This window comes from Gopherus evgoodei, chromosome 5 (assembly GCF_007399415.2).
Source record: "Gopherus evgoodei ecotype Sinaloan lineage chromosome 5, rGopEvg1_v1.p, whole genome shotgun sequence".
In the NCBI taxonomy this organism is placed as follows: domain Eukaryota; kingdom Metazoa; phylum Chordata; order Testudines; family Testudinidae; genus Gopherus; species Gopherus evgoodei.
Genome location: NC_044326.1, coordinates 111,638,797 through 111,656,706, shown reverse-complemented (window position 1 = coordinate 111,656,706; position 17,910 = coordinate 111,638,797). Strand labels below are relative to the sequence as shown.

The following is a 17,910-nucleotide window of genomic DNA, read 5'->3' as shown; positions in this document are numbered from 1 at the left end:
TTCCTATGACTTGTACAGCTGCTTTGCCAAGTTTTCCTCTTCCAGAGATTCAACATTTTCTCTGGTCGTCTGCCACCAAAGCTAAGTGAAATGATCTTGCTAGGTCTCCTGCCTGCACAAACACATTTCAGCAATGGAATGGATAGAGTGAGTTATTCTATTTTTGTTGGTTTTTTTTTTTTTTTTTTTGCTGGAGTAGACTCCCCAACAATGAAATAATTTGCTTTCATTAATAATAAAATATCCCTTTGCACTTAGGGCCTGATCCAGAAATCAATAGAAAGATCCCACTGACTTGAATGGGCTTTGGCTCAGTCCCATAGAGAGTCTTTCATTCAAAGATCTTAGAGCATTTCAATTATTACAGTTTTACAACACTGAATTAAATATTATTATACTCATTCGTAAATGGAGGCACAGGAAGATTAAATGACTTGTCCCTGATCACAAAATGGATTCAGTAGCAGACTCGGGAATGGACGCTAGCAGTCCCATCTCCCCACTACCTTGCTAACAACATAACACACTAACCAGACCCCATTCCCTATCTTAAATATGTAGGAGTGAAATCCAGAAAGAATATAAAATGCATAGGTTAAGTGGAAATGGATCTGGATAGATGGCAGTCTAAAGGACTGATTTCTTTAAAAAATATCAGCAAATGCTCAAATAACCTTCACCTTGACACAGAAAACAACAGAACATGTGAAGGCTAGCAATCTAAATAGTTTATGTAAATAGTCAGAGACTAGTGGATTCTCTTTCCTTTTAATTTAAAAGCATAATCCAGTATGTGGCATGTCAGATGTTCATGAGGTCTCAGGGCATGGCTGAATGTTTGTGAATTTCTTATTGATACATAGCATGCAGTCCAGTATGCCTGGACTGATTGTATAAAGATGACTAGTACAAAAGATACTAGTCTATAATAACTCATAAAATAAAATAGAATTCCTGATTTGATTAGTGTTTAAGCAAACTATCTTGCAACATATACATGCAAAATATTTCCCGTGTGACTTTGTATACCTCACTTCACCGCTTTCTGCCTCCATTTTCCCGATTTGTGAAATGGAACTAATAGTCCTTAACTCTGGGTGAAGTAGTTATGTAAAAGCACTGAATGGATATTATCAATGTCAAGTGCTACATAGGGGCTAAGTATTATTTGTACTGCAGGTGACAGGGCAGAGTAGTGGCTGAAGCTCCCTCTCTAACATATCAGTGCTGTGCATGAACTCGCTAATAGATCTGACTGGAGGACAACAATTCTGTTCCTTGGCAACTTTTGAGGTTTCACAATTTGTTTTTGTTCCACATTGGAATGAGCACAAACCCTTACAGAACATTGATTTTCATGGTGTGTGTGAGTCACGCTGTTGCTGGGTGGTTACAGTACTTGCATGGGATGTGGGAGACCCAGGGTCAAGTATCGGCTCTGTAGGATTTGGATCTATTAGTGCCCTTATATAAAGCCATGGTACGCACACATCTCGAGTACTGTTTAGAGATGTGGTCTCCTCATCTCAAAAAAGATATACTGGCACTAGAAAAGGTTCAGAAAAGGGCAACTAAAATGATTAGGGGTTTGGAGAGGGTCCCATATGAGGAAAGATTAAAGAGGCTAGGACTCTTCAGCTTGGAAAAGAGGAGACTAAGGGGGATATGCTAGAGTTATATAAAATCATGAGTGATGTGGAGAAAGTGGATAAGGAAATGTTATTTATTATTCCCATAATACAAGAACTAGGGGTCACCAAATGAAATTAATAGGCAGCAGGTTTAAAACAAATAAAAAGAAGTTCTTCACACAGCACACAGTCAACTTGTGGAACTCCTTACCTGAGAAGGTTGTGAAGGCTGGGACTATAACAGTGTTTAAAAGGGAACTGGATAAATTCATGGTGGTTAAATCCATAAATAGCTATTAGCCAGGATGGGGTAAGGAATGGTGTCCCTAGGCTCTGTTTGTCAGAGGATGGAGATGGATGGCAGAAGAGAGATCATTTGATCATTGACTGTTAGGTTCACTCCCTCTGGGGCACCTAGCATTGGCCACTGTTAGTAGACAGGATACTGGGCTAGATGGACCTTTGTTCTGACCCGGTACAGCCGTTCTTATGTTCTTATGAGTGATCTGGGATGGAATAAAACTCAGCTGTGAATCAGGCAGAGCACAGGCTTGAATCTGGCTTTCCCATCTCCTGGGCCTGTACCTAACCTGCAGGATATTGAGCATGAGCGAGTCCCTCTCTTGTATTCCTGGCAAACTTTTATTGAAACAGATACATCTCTGTGAAATGATCCAGCTTCGATGAAATTGCTTTCTTTCGCCTATAGTGCCATTCTGCTGTGACTGAATGCACCCCTAAATTCACACACTGCACACCCCTGTAATCTTTGTACAAAATATGCCTTGTAAGGTATCATTTGAACACTAATAACTTGCTGGTCAATAATATCATAGTGAAATATATGTAGCAACATTATATGTAAATGTATGGACTCCCCCAAATGATGTTGGTAGTACATGTTCAAGCCCATGTAGCCCCAATTAGGCAGAACAAAGGCATGTGTGTTTACATATAAGTAAACAAGGTACTTAAAACAGCAAGCCTGAGACAAGCCAAATCTTTATTTTAGCAAACAATAGGTAAACAAATGGGTGAATGAAATTACTATATACCAGTCAAGGGGCTGGAATATTTCTTCTCTTGCCCCTTTCCCAAATCCCAGGTGGTGGATGGGGTTAATGAGAGAAACTTCCAGACGAGATCCAGATCCACACCTTTTGACAAAGATGCCAAGTGCCTAAACCTCCTTGGCAGGAAGAGTTATATTTTGACTGTCCGTCAGTTTCAAATAGTAAACTACTGAAAATGATTTTAATAACTATGCAAAGCTTACTCATTTTATTAATGATTTGCCACAGGACAAGGGGGATCCATTCCCAGCCCCAGTTTCTGAGGGCTAGCTGATAGCAATGACTTCTTTAAAGGCTGCTTTCAAGGCTGCTGAGACAGCTTCACATTCTTTAGCCACTGCTATTGTGAGATACAAAACACAGTGGAAAACCTCCCATTCAAAGGACAAAAGCTGTTCAGCTGTGATACTGACCCCTCACTTCACTGCCTCAAGGATTCGAGGGCTACCCTGAGGTTGGAATCTACATATCTGGAAAAGAAACATTTCAGTAAATCCCAGACAGCGCGATGACCCTGGCCATTCCAACATCAACAACACCAGGCCTAATCCAGACCTACAGAGACTCCCTGAAGGAGATCCTGGCCTCATAGGAAAGGGACAACTTCAATAACAACCTCCCTACTCAGGCCTGTCCCAAACAGCCATTCTGATGGCCTGGTCAAGGGCAACAAACAATCCCCTTCTCTGAATGTGATGTGCAAACCCAACCTCCACCTCACACATTTCCTACCCTCTTGGGAACTTATCACCATGCACAAGTGGATTTCAGAGGTTGTGGCTACAAGTTACTGCATCCACTTCCACTCTTCCTCATTCCTCCCACTTTCCCCTTCAGGGACCCCTCTTAGGAAAATCTCTTGAAACAGGAATTTCAGTCCCTCATCAGTCTGGGAGCAATACAGCCAGTTCCTCCAGAATTTGTGGGAAGAGGCTTTTACTCCAAATATTTCCTGGTTTCCTAAAGAAACGGTGGTTGGAGACCAATTCTAGACCTCAGTGATCTGAACACCTGTGTCCTTTCACCAGGGCTGGCTCCAGGCCCCAGCACGCCAAGCGCATGCTTGGGGTGGCATGCCACGGGGGGCGCTCTGCCGGTTGCAGGGAGGGCGGCAGGCAGCTCCGGTGGACCTCCCACAGGTGTGCCTGCGGAGGGTCTGCTGGTCCCACGGCTCCGATGAAGCTTCCGCAGGCACGCCTGCGGGAGGTCCACCGGAGCCGTGGGACCAGCGGACCCTCTGCAGGGATGCCTGCGGGAGGTCCACCGGAGCCGCGGGACCGGCGAGCAGCAGAGCGCCCCCCCCGTGGCGTGCCGCCGTGCTTGGGGCGGTGAAATGGCTAGAGCCAGCCCTGCCTTTCACAGCCTTTCAGGATAGAGACTCTTGCTACCATAATCCCATCCCTAAACCTGGCAGATTGGTTTACTGTACTCAAACTTCAGGACATGTATTCTGATGTCACTATAAATAGACATAGACATATTCTGTGCTTTGTCATTGGCTCAGAGCGTTATCAATACCATGGCCCCTTGGGTTTTTCACAGAGGTCCTCTCAGTAGTTATAGCTCACCTACATCAGGATGTCATTGCAATCTTTCCCTACCTAGCTGACTGGCTTACATAAGAACAGCCATACTTGGTCAGATCAATGGTCCATCTAGCCCACTATCCTGTCTTCCGACAGCGGCCAGTGCCAGATGCTTCAGAGGGAATGAACAGAACAGGTAATCATCAAGTGATCCATTCCCTGTAGCTCATTCCCAGCTTCTGGCAAACAGAGGCTAGGGACACTTCAGAGCATGGTTTTGCATCCCAGCCCATCCTGGCTAACAGCCATTGATGAATCTATTCTCCATGAACTTATTTATTTCTTTTTTGAACCATGTTATACTCTTGGCTTTCTTGAGGGACACTTTGCTCCTGAAGTACCATCAGCATTCCACAGAGCCCACAACTTGTTTCAGTCTCTCAGCCTCCTTATCAACCCAGGGAAGTCCACACTGATTCAGAGAATAGATTTTATTGTCACTGCCCTGGCTGCCCAAACTGCCAGAGCCTATCTGCTGGGGAACAGGTTCTCTACCATATCCAATTTAGTCACTAGCCTACAGATGAGGTCTCAAACAACAGTAAGGCCCTGCCTTCAGATCTTATGTGGGCCTTAGCATTTATTACGCCACATGAGAAACTACATCTTTGATGTCTTCAGGCTGGGTCCGAATTGTATATACCAAATATAAGCACAGCCTTGCCAAATAAGTTTACATACCCCCACAGGTTCTAGACTCCCTCAGGAAGTGAAAAGACCCCATGAAGATATGTGTGGGAGTCCCATTCTCTTGCCTGCCACCAACATGAATAATCACAATGGATGCCCTTCCTCCTAGGGTGGGGAGTTTACTTATCTTTCAGTAAGTAAGTAATTTCCCATCTTCCTTTCCCTGTGCTGTGGAGCTTGGAGTTCTGTAGTGGAGAAGGAACTGGAGTGATCATGGGTCCATTCCTCCTTCTGTGCTCTGGGGCTTTGGGGCACAAGGCTGACTGGTGCACAGGTGCAGATCTGTGGACACTGCTAATTCAAATCTCCAGTCAAGAGTGTGTGGGCACATGCACATCCCATGGGGAGCACACATATGGACAAAACACCCTGAAGAACTCAAGTTACTGAAAGGTATGAACTCTCTCCTTTGGCACCTTAATTAGTAACCTTACTTTCAAGTGCCTGAGCACCAAGCAGCTCCCGTTGACTTCAAGAGAGTTATTTGTGAAGTCAGAGTATCACCAATTGCCTCTACCCCAGTTACTCTGTGCATAGTCTCCTTTTTAGAAAACTGCAGTATTATGGAAAAATTACAACCAGTTTCCATTGCTGCTCTGAATGGAAGCCTATTTCATAACCTTCCTGCCTTCTTTATATGTCTCTGTTTTAAAACAGACGGCTGCTCTGCTATCATGCCACTTGGGCTATGGAATTTGTGTGCTTGTAGGAGAACCCCCTTCAGGATCATAGATCTCCTTTGACCCTGTGCTGCTGTTCACTGGGCATCAATGGAAGGCGAGTTTGGTTGGAATTAAGCAGAAGTGGCAGTCCTAGTGCTCTGATGTATTTGTGAAATTCACGGAGTCTGAATATTCATCTTGATTTCATAGTTATACAAGGAAAAGGTCCTGATGCCAGCGAATAGCAGAGATGGAAGCTACAAGTTGCATATACATTGCACAGTATGGAACAAAGTGGATAAAAATTGATGATTTAAAAATATATATATATATATTTTAATTTAAATTGGATTTTTATTTAAATTAAATATATTTTTCTTTTTAAAAATAAGCCTATCTAAAATGACATTTGAAATTATGACAACATCTGTAAAATAATTTACACTAAATAAAAAAATATGAAGCAATACATGTTTGCTGCTGAAGTTTCGAAGAAAGCTAAACCACTGAACTGGTAGAGGACACTGGCTAAGCACCTGGAACTAGAATGTGCTGAACTGCTAACCCAGCTTTTGACAGCCGTAACCTCTTCTGCAGGGGCAAGGATTATATATACTTCATATCAGTTTACTCCACTAGTTCAGTTCAATGACTTGTTCATTCAGTGGGGAGTTGAAAAAGCAGAAAACCTTGTTTTCCTCTTCCTATCTATCTATAAAAACTAGGTGTGAGAGGATGAGATCTAAAATATTGAAGGACATTGTGACTAGAAAGAATCACTTTTAGTCACTAACTACAGATCATACTTTCTTAGTTTAATAAATCAGTTAGTTTTAAATGAAACTGTTTGGACAACTTTTTTCTCAGCACATTTAAGTAATCAAAAAAAAAATTAAAAGCTGTTCTTGCACCTTTCTATTTGAATTCCAGTTTCCATTCAAATAGAACTTGACACAAATCAGAAATGGTCATTATCTATTAAATAAGAAATACATCACTCACCATTTTCTAATATCAAAATTTAAAAATTAAGAATTTAAACAAATGTATGTTAAGGTAAATAAATGGGTAGAGTTATAGTGTAACTTCTTGGTTAGCAAAAAGTAGTACCAAATTTAGTGTAAAGGCTCTATTTAGTTGCAAATCAGCATGTTTTAATGTGTACCAACCACTGAGTATCAACCTTTGTTTTGGAAAATAACAAAAAAGTACAAATGAAAACAAGATTAAAATTCATTATTTCAATCAAGGTTTTCTGATTGCAGATTTAAATCATGATTAAAATCAGGGATTTAAGTAATTTTTTGTTTAAATTAATTCACCCTGGTGTAGATACACTGGTGCTGCTGGTCTCATTAGCAAGAATTCTGGAAACAAAACACAAAGGGTCAAACTGAGTCTTCATACTCTCAGTCCGGTGAGTTCATTATCGCTCCCAGGTGTTGTGGTACTGATTTGAGCCCTGAATGCTAATACACTACACTGCTGTGTGAAGCATAATTAGGTGTTGTAAGCACATCTGCAGCTAAAGCCATCTTCATCTTGATTTGATTAACTTGATTTTTCTTCCCCTTCCATCTTTTCAAATGAATGTCACATTCTACAAAGGTTTCTGTTCTTTACATTGCAATGTGCAATGCAATAGGGTGCCTGTTTCGTTTTTTTAAAGGGTGGAAGTTGAAAGTTCCTTTCCTCAAACTGATATCTGATTACAAGAACAAGAAGTGTAACACAGATGCATTAATAACCCTCACTTTGCCTTTTGATGAAAATCAGTTAAGGATTCTAATTGCTGCGGGCAGGGAAAAGGTGAGATATTTTAGTTATTCATCTAAACGATAATTTCTTGAGTCAGTCTGATGTATGAATTTCCAGAGACAGATTCTGCCATTTCTTCACCAGTTCTTGTGACAAATAAGAGAGGAATTCAAAATGGAAATGGATCCAGATCCCAGTTTTCCACAAACTTGCAGCATGTTTGTATTTGAAGCTTGTATCTATCTTTATAAGGAGTTTAAATAAGCATCATGAATCCAATCATTCCTGAAACTTGAAGAAACCTGAGATCAAGACCTGAACCTCATGACTCTGGTCTATCTGTCATATAGAAATAGAAAGATAGTGGCGTGTCACTATGAAAATTCTGTGTGCTTAAAAACTCTGAAAATCAGGCAACTTATTCAGGAGCCTAAATACTTAATTTAGGTACCTAGCTTTAGGCACTTAAGTCTGAAATTTTGGGAATACAGCCTACATGAAGATTTAGGATACATGGTCCTTATTCTCTGTAAAAGGTTTACTTTGTTTCAGTGGCCAATTTGTGTTACATAGCTACCAGAGTGGAGTTGTGAAAATAATTGAAGAAGGAGAATGAGCTTGTTGTAATAGATATCCAATGTCATTGCATGGACAATTGTTCTCTCTTGATATATAGGGCATGATTTACATGTATGAAGTCCATCTTGATGTTTGTGGAATACCATTTAACAAACATGTTAATTCTTCCATTTTCTGTTTCAGTATTCGCAGCATTTTGTTGTTTTAAGCTCCTGAGCAATGACGAAAGCAGCACAGCACTCTCCTTCAGAATCACCTTCCTGACTCCTTCTCATTATAAAATCAACCTACTAATAAAAAAATTGACTAATCTTTGCTTCTAGGGATGTATAAGTCTAAGCTTGGAAACATATGAATAGATTTAGGAGCCATTTTGGTTTGGAACTAAGAATTCAAAAATGAGTCCGTAGCTTTGAGGTGTGTGAAAGAGAGCAGAGCATGTAGGAAGGAGGTTATCTTGGAGATGGGTCTGCTTCCAAGTTATTCAGAATTAAACTAAATTAGCCACTTCATCATGTAATTAAAATAGCTCAATTGGAACCTCCATGAGTAAGATTTTTGTTAGCATGGGTTTCACATTTTGACCTTCTGTTAATGTAATGTTTAATTAAATGTATGAAAACTGGTTTTCTAATTGCTTCTTCCTTTGCGTGTTCTCTTGTGATCTCTACTGCAAACATTGTGTAAATGTGTCAGGATCAAAAATAAAGTTAACTAATTCAAACTTTGTGTTTGCACCTCCTTCACAGGTGGGGATATCATGAATATGGATTACTTTAATAAGAGAAATTCTCAGCATATTGATCAGTATGCTGTTGTCTGCTCTCCCCTGAGCATATTACCCTGCTGAGAAACCATCTAGAAATTGGGAGGATTTACTGACAGCTTATGTCTGGGAGTACCAACGCTACTGTAGGCTGACAGTCTGTTCAGGAGGAGCACTGAGTCCTTTTGCCTGTTGACATAATGTTACTGTTCTGTCTTGGAATTTGGAGTGTTGTATGTCTCTAGTTTCAGATGTAATTCCCCCTCCCAGCTCTGTGACTTCATCTGTCCATCCTGTATAGATTATGATAGGATTTTATTGGTCAGTGTGTCATCCCACCATATTTCAGAAATAACAGTTTTATAGAGTATCAGAGAGGTAGTCGTGTTAGTCTGGATCTGCAAAAAGTGACAAAGAGTCCTGTGGCACCTTATAGACTAACAGAAGTATTGGAGCATAAGCTTTCATGGGTGAATACGCACTTCATATTCACCCATGAAAGCTTATGATCCAATACGTCTATTAGTCTATAAGGTGCCACAGAACCCTTTGTCACTGTTTATAGAGTCATAGTCATAGAAATGTCGGGCTGGAAGGGACTTCAAAAAGTCATCTAGACCAGCCCCCAAGCCAAGGCAGGACCAAGTAAACCTTGACCATCCTTGACATGTGTTTGTCTAACTTGTTCTTAAAAACTTCCAATGGCAAGGATTCCACAACCTCCATTGGAAACCTATTCCAGTTTAAGTATCCTTATAATTGGAAAGGTTTTCCTAATATCTAAACTAACTCTTACTTCCTTAACATTAACCCTATTACTTCTTGTCTTACTATGTGCAGACATGAAGAACATTTGATCACTGGCCTCTTTATAACAGCCCTGAACAAATTTGAAAACTGTTACCAGGTTCCCCCATCATCTTCTTTTCTCAAGACTAAACATCTCCAATTCTTTTAACATTTCCTCCTAGGTCTAAAGTTTTTATCATTTTTGTTGCTTTCTTTGGACTTTCTCCAATTGATCCACATCTATTTTAAAGTATGGTGCTCCAAACTGGATTCAGTGCCGAGTAGAGGAGGACAATTACCTCCCAGCCACCAAGGGCAATCAAGCCCACAGCCTTGGCATTATTAACATCACACTCAAGCTAACCCCCAAGAAACATGCCTCCCAAAGCTATTTTGAGGACTAATAAGCTGGCATGGGGGGACTTTGCAGCTTCGGGCACATAGACTCATAGACTCTAGGACTGGAAGGGACCTCGAGAGGTCATCGAGTCCAGTCCCCTGCCCTCATGGCAGGACCAAATACTGTCTAGACCATCCCTAATAGACATTTATCTAACCTACTTTTAAAATATCTCCAGAGATGGAGATTCCACAACTTCCCTAGGCAATCTATTCCAGTGTTTAACTACCCTGACAGTTAGGAACTTTTTCCTAATGTCCAACCTAAATCTCCCTTGCTGCAGTTTAAGCCCATTGCTTCTTGTTCTATCATTGGACGCTAAGGTGAACAAGTTTTCTCCCTCCTCCTGATGACACCCTTTTAGATATCTGAAAACTGCTATCATGTCCCCTCTCAGTCTTCTCTTTTACAAACTAAACAAACCCAATTCCTTCAGCCTTCCTTCATAGCTCACGTTCTCAAGACCTTTAATCACTCTTGTTGCTCTTCTCTGGACCCTCTCCAATTTCTCCACATCTTTCTTGAAATGCAGTGCCCAGAACTGGACACAATACTCCAGTTGACGCCTAACCAGTGCAGAGTAAAGTGGAAGAATGACTTCTTGTGTCTTGTTTACAACACACCTGTTAATGCATCCCAGAATCACGTTTGCTTTTTTTGCAACAGTATCACACTGTTGACTCATATTAAGCTTGTGGTCTACTATGACCCCTAGATCTCTTTCTGCCATACTCCTTCCTAGACAGTCTCTTCCCATTCTGTATGTGTGGAACTGATTGTTCCTTCCTAAGTGGAGCACTTTGCATTTATCTTTATTGAACTTCATCCTGTTTACCTCAGACCATTTCTCCAATTTGTCCAGATCATTTTGAATTTTGACCCTGTCCTCCAAAGCAGTTGCAATCCCTCCCAGTTTGGCATCGTCTGCAAACTTAATAAGCGTACTTTCTATGCCAACACCTAAATCGTTGATGAAGATATTGAACAGAGCCGGTCCCAAAACAGACCCCTGCGGAACCCCACTTGTTATACCTTTCCAGCAGGATTGGGAGCCATTAATAATTACTCTCTGATTACGGTTATCCAGCCAGTTATGCACCCACCTTATAGTAGCCCCATCTAAATTGCACTTTCCTAGTTTATCTATAAGAATATCATGCGAGACCATATCAAATGCCTTACTAAAGTCTAGGTATATCACATCCACCGCTTCTCCCTTATCCACAAGGCTCGTTATCCTATCAAAGAATGCTATCAGATTAGTTTGACATGATTTGTTCTTTACAAATCCATGCTGGCTATTCCCTATCACCTTACCACCTTCTAAGTGTTTGCAGATGATGTCTTTAATTACCTGCTCCATTATCTTCCCTGGCACAGAAGTTAAACTAACTGGTCTGTAGTTTCCTGGGTTGTTTTTATTTCCCTTTTTATAGATGGGCACTATATTTGCCCCCTTCCAGTCTTCTAGAATCTCCCCCGTCTCCCATGATTTCCCAAAGATAATAGCTAGAGGCTCAGATACCTCCTCTATTAACTCCTTGAGCATTCTAGGATGCATTTCATCAGGCCCTGGTGACTTGCAGGCATTTAACTTTTATAAGTGATTTTTTACTTGCTTTTTTTTTATTTTATCTTCTAAACCTACCCTCTTCCCGTAAGCATTCACTATATTAGACATTCCTTCAGACTTCTCAGTGAAGACTGAAACAAAGAAGTCATTAAGCATCTCTGCCATTTCCAAGTCTCCCGTTACTGTTTCCCCCTCCTCACTGAGCAGTGGGCCTACCCTGTCCTTGGTCTTCCTCTTGCTTCTAATGTATTGATAAAAAGTCTTCTTGTTTCCCTTTATTCCCATAGCTAGTTTGAGCTCATTTTGTGCCTTTGCCTTTCTAATCTTGCCTCTGCATTCCTGTGTTATTTGCCTATATTCGTCCTTTGTAATCTGACCTAGTTTCCATTTTTTATATGACGCCTTTTTATTTTGTAGGTCACGCAAGATCTCATGGTTAAGCCAAGGTGGTCTTTTGCCACATTTTCTATCTTTCCTAACCATTGGAATAGCTTGCTTTTGGGCCCTTAATAGCGTCCCTTTGAAAAACTGCCAACTCTCCTCAGTTGTTTTCCCCCTCAGTCTTGATTCCCATGGGACCTTATCTATCAGCTCTCTGAGCTTACCAAAATCCACCTCCTGAAATCCATTGTCTCTATTTTGCTGTACTCCCTTCTACCCTTCCTTAGAATTGCAAACTCTATGATTTCATGATCACTTTCACCCAAGCTTCCTTCTACTTTCAAATTCTCAACGAGTTCCTCCCTATTTGTTAAAATCAAGTCTAGAACAGCTTTCCCCCTAGTAGCTTTTTCAACTTTCTGAAATAAAAAGTTGTCTGCAATGCAGTCCAGGAACTTATTGGATAGTCTGTGCCCTGCAGTGTTATTTTCCCAACATATATCTGGATAGTTGAAGTCCCCCATCACCACCAAATCTTGAGCTTTGCATGATTTTGTTAGTTGTTTGAAAAAAGCCTCATCCACCTCTTCCACCTGATTAGGTGGCCTGTAGTAGACTCCCAGCACAACATCACCCGTGTTTTTTGCCCCTTTTAGCCTAACCCAGAGACTCTCAACACTTCCATCTCCTATGTCCATCTCCACCTCAGTCCAAGTGTGTACATTTTTAATATATAAGGCAACACCTCCTCCCTTTTTCCCCTGTCTATCCTTCCTGAGCAAACTATACCTATCCACACCAACATTCCAGTCATGTGTATTATCCCACCAAGTTTCAGTAATGCCAACAATGTCATAGTTGTATTTATTTATTAGCACTTCCAGTTCTTCCTGCTTATTACCCATACTTCTTACATTTGTATATAGGCATCTAAGATACTGGTTTGATCTTGCCTCCCAGCTTTGCCCTGACCCTCCTTTCTCTCTGCCATTATAGCCCGTGCTCCCTCCTGTTTCCAACCCATCTCCGAAGTCTTGTTCCCCACTTACCTGTTGCTCCCCTGTCCCCGTCGAACCTAGTTTAAAGCCCTCCTTACTAGGTTAGCCAGTCTGTGCACAAATAAGGCCTTTCCCCTCCTCGAAAGGTGAACGCCATCTGTGCCTAGCAGTCCTTCCTCGAATAGCATCCCGTGGTCGAGGAAGCCAAAGCCCTCCTTGCGACACCATCTTCGCAGCCAGGCATTCACCTCCACGATGCATCTGTCTCTGCCCGGGCCCCTACCTTCGACAGGAAGAATCGAAGAGAATACCACCTGCGCTCTAAGCTCCTTAACCCGTACTCCCAGAGCCTTGTAGTCACTCTTGATCTGCTCAGTGTCACACCTCACAGTATCATTTGTGCCCACATGGATGAATAGCATGGGGTAGTAGTCAGAAGGCCGGATAATCCTCGACAATGCCTCTGTAACATCTCGGATACTGGCCCCTGGCAGGCAGCATACCTCCCGGGATGAACAGTCGGGGCGACAGATGGGTGTCTCTGTCCCCCTCAGCAGAGAGTCTCCAACCACCACTACCCTACATTTCTTATTATCAGTGGTGGCAGCAGACCTCCCAGCCTTAGGGGTACGAGGCTTCGCCTCCTTAACTGTTGGGGGTGATTCCTTCTCTCCTGTATCAAGAAGAGCATAACGGTTAACTATTACCACAGCAGGAGGGTTCGCAGCAAGGGTGGAGCACTGCCTGCTGCCAGAAGTAACCAGCTGCCAGTGTCCACCCTGAGCCATCTCCTCCTCCACTGGTGTGTCAGTAGTCCTGTGAACTGGGACAGCTACATCAGCTGTCTCCACATGGATACTGTCCAGGAATTGCTCATGGATACGGATGTTCCTCAGCCTAGCCACCTCCTCCTGTAGCTCTCCCACCTGCTGCCTGAGAGATTCCACCAGTAGGCACCTTTCACATTGGATGCCACTCCCAGCCTGGATATCAGTAAGTGGAAATTGCAAGTTACAGTTTTTGCAAGCCCACACCAGGATCTGGGTAAAAGCATCCATGCTTTGGTGCTCTGTCTGGCTACAGGCGCAGGTGGAGGAGACAGAAGCAGTGCTGCCACAAATGTTGCGGGTCCTCCTCACCATCATAAGCCTCCCTCTGTCAAACTCTCTCAAATTCCTGTCTGCAGCTCCCTGTCCACTCTGCTCCGCTTTAAACAGAAAGGTTTTGGATGTGGCTTGGTGGCTTGGCACATGGGTGTGCCAGTCTCTTATCAGGGGCTTTAGTTCAATGGTAGAGCCCTTGCTTAGTGTGCAAGAAGGGGTGGATCGAGGCCCACATTTTCCAATGGCAGTGGATCACCAATCCCTCCCTTTTGCTTTTTTGAAGGCATTGCCAGCCACGGGCCTGAGTGCCTCCAGTGCCCCCTTCCCCATTCTCCCCACTTGGCCTCCCAAGAAATGAGCCTGGCAGGGTGGAAAGCTGCACGGCCCTGGCCTGCATCCACCTTGCAGCAGCGACATGGTGAGCTGTGGCTGAGGGCCTGGGGCATTACCTCAAGTGGCAGAGTGCTCGTGTTGCATGTGAGGGGACTGATGCCTGTGTTCTCCACCCTGCTCTACTGCAGCGGGGAAACAGGCACATTCTTGTTGCTTTGCTCAAGACCTTGGGAGCCTCTGCCTTACTGGCACCCAGTAGGTCAGCCAAAGTGATAGAGCCCACACTTAGTACATGAGCAATGGTAGAATTAATGCCTGCATTGCCAGGGTGCCAGTTCTTACTTGGGAGTGGGCTGGCTTGCCTCCTTCCCTTGTTTTTGCCCCACACCACAGTCTGTGGCAGTCAGACAAAAGAGCAAGAACTACTCTACCAACAGGGTATTAAACCCACAACCTCAGCAGTAACAGCACCACCTGCTAACCAGCTGAGCTAGGCAATCCACAAAAAAAATGACTTGTCATGGCTGTTTTGGAAAGGAGCAACAAGCTGCTGAGGGAACTTTGTGGCCTCTGGCATGACGTAGGCAGTATGGGACTAGTCTTCTCTCAGGGATATCAGCTAAAATGATAAAGCACTTGCTTTGCATGCAAAAATAGCACAGATAATGCCCTCTGTCAGGACATGTGATGTTGATATCTTGTTTCCCTTCTTCTTTATTTGCCCCCTGGCTATGGCAGTCAGGCAAGAGAGAAAATTAGCTGCCAACACTTGAACTAAGGGAACCACCAAGGGGCATGAACCCACATTCTCAAGGGCTTGGCTGCCTCACTCCCCTGTTTTGGGTAAGTGCACATGGGTCACTGTGGCAAGAATGGAGGCATTGGGGAGCCATACAAGGATCAGTGAGGGTGAATCTGGAGCTAGTTTGGTCAGGAAGGGGAAATTTGGAGGCAACCAGGGTCACCCAGGGACCAATGAAGGCATGTCAAGAGGGAATGGGAGGCGGGTCACAGAGGGATCACTGTTGATAAGAATTGCAGGAATAGGAGGTCACAGGAAAGGGCAATGAAGATGAGGGTTGAGCCAGAGCTGTCACAGAGAGCAAGGCTAGAGGGGGTCACTCAGGAAAAACTTGGAGGAAATCAGGGTCACTGAGAGCAACTCTATAGGCAGTGGGGTAACATGGAGTCATGAAGAGCAAGGTCATGCAAGGGCGAATGAGGATAAATTTGGAGGCAATCAGGTCACAGAAGGAGAATTCCAAGGCAGTGGAGTCCAAAGGAGGTCATAGAGTGCAGACTGCAGCCTGACTCTTCCAGATCCCATGGGACCTCATTGCTTGCAGAATTTCTCTCAGTGACCACTCTATGACCCTGCCTTCCTCCAAGTTTTTCCTGCTTGACCCCATTCCCTCTCCATTACCCCATGTGACCCTCACTGCCTTTGGACTTGCTCTCTCTGAACCCTTTGTGACCCTGAGCATGTCAAAAATTATCCTTATTGAACCCTGAATGAGGCCATAGCATCCAGCCTTGCTCTCCAGAAACTCATGTGATGCCACTGTATACAGAAGTGGTCTAATTGACCACTGTGTACCTGATTGCTGCCAAATTTATCCTCACTGACCCTCGCATGACCCCCACAGACTCCAGCCTTCCTCCTCATACCCTCATGTCATCCCACTACAGCAGAGTTGCACTCAGTGTCCCCTCCCTGACTGTGGTTTTTTCTCAATGACTCCTGTATGACCTCATTACCGCCAGCCTTGCAATTCATGCCCCCATGTGACCCCACAGACTTTAGCCCTGCTTGCATTAAACTTATTGTTGCCAAATTTATCCTCACTGACCCCTGCATTACTCCAGAACATCAAGCTTTGCTACCCATAACCCCACAACATTCATAACTGGCTAATTGACTCCTCTATGACTCTAACAGCAGCCGAGTTTTTCCTGATTGACCCCTGCATGACCCCCACAGATTCCAGCCTTGCTGTTCATGACCTCCTTTGACCCCATTTTCTTTATGTGCCAGCTCTGTGACCCTGATTTCCTCCAAATTCATAATAATTCACCTTGACATGACCCCCACAGATTTGAGCCTTTCTCTACGTGACCCCCCCACTGGCATCAGACTTGCTCTTATTGACCCCCACCCCGTGACCATGATTATCGCCACATTCATGCTCGTTGACCCCATTACTTCCAGCCTTGCAATTCATGACCCCATGTGTCCCCACTGCCTTTAGATTAGCTGTCATTGAACCCTCTTTGAACCTGATTGCCTCCAAATTTCTCCTCATTGACTTCTAGTTGACCCATTAGTCTCCAGTCTTGCCTTCCATGACCCCATGTGAACCCGCTGGCTTCAAACTTTCATTGACCCCCTCTATGACTCTGATTGCCTCCAAGTATATACTGATAGACTCCTGTCTAACCCCACTACTCTCAGCCTTGGTCTACATGATCCCTTTTGACCCCACTGGCAACAGACTTGTTTTCATTGAACCCTCTGTGACCCTGATTGCTTCCAAATGTATCATCAGAATGACAGTGAGAATTACAAAGGAGTCAACTAGAGGAACTCTGCAAGCCCTGGGGTCACAGAGAGCAAGGCTGGAGACTGTGGAGTCATGCAGGGGTCAATCAGATAAATTTGGAGCCAAATAGGGTCACAGAGTGTTCAATGAGAGTAACTCCAAAGGCACTGGGGTCACACGGGGTAATAGACATCAAGGTTGTGGTCTGTAGGTCATACAAGAGTCAAAGACTTGAATGAGAGGGACTTGTCAAGGCAGTTGGCTCAAATGATGTCATGAAGAGCAAGCCTGGAGGTAGTGTGTGTGTGGGGGTCATGCCAGGGGCAATCAGGAAAAGCTTGGAAGCAGTCAGAGTTACAAATGGGTCAATTAGATCAGCTCTGCAGGCAGTGAGGGGTCACATGACGTCATGGAGAGCAAGGCTGGAGTGTGTGGGGTTATGCAGGTGGCAATGACCGCATACTTGGAGGCAATCAGGGTTCCATAGAGTTCAGTGACAGCAACTCTGCAATTAGTGGGGTCACATGAGGTCATGAAGAAGCAATGCGGATACATTTGGTAGTTATTGGGGACACCAACAGGTCAGCGAGAGCAAGTCTGAAAACAATGGGGGTCACATGAGGTCATGAAGAGCAAGGCTAGCAAGTATGGGGTCTTGCAAGGGTAATTAAAGGAGAGATTTGGAGGCAACCAGTGTCACAATGGCGTCAATGAGGGTGAATATCAAAGCAGTGGGGTCAAACGAGGTCATGAAGTGCAAGTCTGGAGGTGGTGGGGTCACCCAAGGGTCAATGAGGAAATACTTGGAAGCAGTCAGAGTTACAAAAGAGTTGATTAGACCAACTCTGCTGGTAGCGGGGTCACATGGGGTCATAAAGAATAAATGTGGATAAATTTGGGAGTAATTGGGGTCAATGAGGGCAAGTCTGAAAACAATGGGGGTCCTGGAGAGCAAGGCAGGGGTGTGTGGGGATATGCAGTGTCAGTGGCCATATACTTGGAGGCAATCAGGGTCACAGAGGGTTCGATGGGAGCAATTGTGCTGGCA

At 43.8% G+C, this 17,910-nt stretch overlaps 1 long non-coding RNA gene across 2 annotated transcripts in view; it reads left to right on the top strand.

The window, feature by feature from the left end:
- LOC115652498 overlaps window positions 1-8,534 on the top strand; it is an 89,664-nt gene extending 81,130 nt beyond the window's left edge. For both annotated transcript variants that reach the window (XR_004000659.1, XR_004000658.1), the window contains one exon: window positions 8,163-8,534. This is a non-coding gene — a long non-coding RNA (uncharacterized LOC115652498). The remainder of the gene's footprint in view (window positions 1-8,162) is intronic.
- The last annotated feature ends 9,376 nt before the right edge of the window (window positions 8,535-17,910 follow it).